General features: G+C 69.0%; 1 non-coding gene across 1 annotated transcript; it reads right to left on the bottom strand.

The window, feature by feature from the left end:
- Positions 1–1,074: 1,074 nt before the first annotated feature.
- On the bottom strand, positions 1,075–1,228 carry LOC148378003 (5.8S ribosomal RNA). Its single transcript, XR_015856255.1, has one exon. It is a non-coding gene; the product is annotated as a 5.8S ribosomal RNA (ribosomal RNA).
- Positions 1,229–2,015: the final 787 nt, after the last annotated feature.

The following is a 2,015-nucleotide window of genomic DNA, read 5'->3' as shown; positions in this document are numbered from 1 at the left end:
GCTGTACAGCGCGGGTGCGGAAACGGCCGGGAGGCCCGGAGGCCCCCCCGCACCGCCCCGCCGCCCGCGCCACCTTCGCCCCAGACCCTTCCAAGCCAACCCAGGGACGGTCGCGACGCACAACCACGGGGGAAATGCGCCCGGCGCGGGGACGTCCGACTCCGAGAACGCACGCGTGAAGGCAGGGCCCCCGAAAGGGTCCGCCCCCCGCGACGCCCCAGGCGGCCGCCAATCCCAGCCGGGTTGAATCCCCCGATCGGACTACGTGGTCCCCACCCGTTTACCTCTCAACGGTTTCACGCCCTGTTGAACTCTCTCTTCAAAGTTCTTTTCAACTTTCCCTTAAGGTACTTGTCCTCTATCGGTCTCGTGCCAGTATTTAGCCTTAGATGGAGTTTACCACCCGCTTTGGGCTGCATTCACAAACAACCCGACTCCGAGAAGGCCGCGCCCCGGCGCGCCGGGGGCCGCTACCGGCCTCACACCGTCCCTGGGCAGAGCCTCCATCAGAAGGACTCGGGCCCCCTCCGGGCGGCGTCGGGCGCAACGACCTTCTGTACGCTACATTTCCCGCGCCCGAGGCCGGGCGGGGATTCAGCGCTGGGCTTCTCCCTCTTCGCTCGCCGCTACTGAGGGAATCCTGGTTAGTTTCTTTTCCTCCGCTTAGTAATATGCTTAAATTCAGCGGGTCGTCTCGTCTGATCTGAGGTCGGAAATGAGGGGGTAGTAGGCGCGGCCGGCCTGGCGGCCGGGCTCGCTGGATCCTTCCGCGCGAGCGGGGGCCTCCGCGGCGAACCCATCCCCGCGAGGGAGCGCGAGGCGCGGGATGCGCAATGGTCGTCGAAACGCCACCGGCAGCCGCGCCCCGGACCCGTGATGCGGGATGGGTCGACGGTGAGGAGGACGCCGCGCGGGTCTGCACTTAAGGGGACGAAGGCCGCCGAGGCGGCCTGCGAGCCCCCAGCCGCGGGGAGGCGAAGCGCTAGCGGGGCGACGGACGCATGCGCGTTGCCGCGCAGAGGTCAGACCGTCGCGGCCGTTTCGCCCTTCGCCGAACCCCGATTGATATGCAAGCGACGCTCAGACAGGCGTGGCCCCGGGACGGACCCGGGGCCGCAAAGTGCGTTCGAAGTGTCGATGATCAATGTGTCCTGCAATTCACATTAGTTCTCGCAGCTAGCTGCGTCCTTCATCGACGCACGAGCCGAGTGATCCACCGCTAAGAGTTGTACGTTTGTTTTGCGGAGGCGAGATCGGGAGCGGGCGGGGAGATGGCGTGACGCCGCGCGCGGACCCTCCACCGTCGCCACGAGGACGTCGGGGCTTGCCGGCGCGGTCGCCGCCGTCCGCCGCCGCGCTGACCCTCAGCAGCGCGCCGCGGTTTGCCAAGTTCCAGCGATTAAAAAATTGTTTTTTCCGGCCGACGCGCGACGGGTGCCACCCACCCGCCTCAGAGCGTGCGTGTGGTGTGGACATTGAACCCCCCACGGTCCGCCGAAGGCAGGCCGCGAGTTGGGTACCCGCCGCAAAGGGGTAAAGTTCCGAGTGGGCGCGCCGCGATGGCACCGGGCCCGACCCCGGCCGAGGCGCGCCCGGAGACTACTTCAGGACTGCGAGGGAGCGCCAGGCTGCCGGTTGAGCGCGCGCGCGGGGAGGCGGACGGTGACGTCGCGCGACGCTGGGCGACTCCGGTGTGTCGAACGGAGCCCCCAGCCGCGGGGAGGCGAAGCGCTAGCGGGGCGACGGACGCATGCGCGTTGCCGTGCAGAGGTCAGACCGTCGCCTGCGCGGGGGTCACACCCCCGCTCCGTTTCGCCCTTCGCCGAACCCCAAATCGCTCGGGTCACATACCACCGCCCGGGGGGCGGCTGCCGGTTGAGCGCGCGCGGGGAGGCGGACGGTGACGTCGCGCGACGCTGGGCGACTCCGGTGTGACGAACGGAGCCCCCAGCCGCGGGGAGGCGAAGCGCTAGCGGGGCGACGGACGCATGCGCGTTGCCGTGCAGAGGTCAGAC

Source organism: Syngnathus floridae, unplaced genomic scaffold, assembly GCF_059516105.1.
Source record: "Syngnathus floridae isolate MCC-2025c unplaced genomic scaffold, RoL_Sflo_1.0 HiC_scaffold_70, whole genome shotgun sequence".
NCBI classification, from domain to species: Eukaryota; Metazoa; Chordata; class Actinopteri; order Syngnathiformes; family Syngnathidae; genus Syngnathus; species Syngnathus floridae.
Note: the sequence above shows the minus strand (reverse complement) of the source record. Positions and strands in the feature narration are given on the sequence as shown.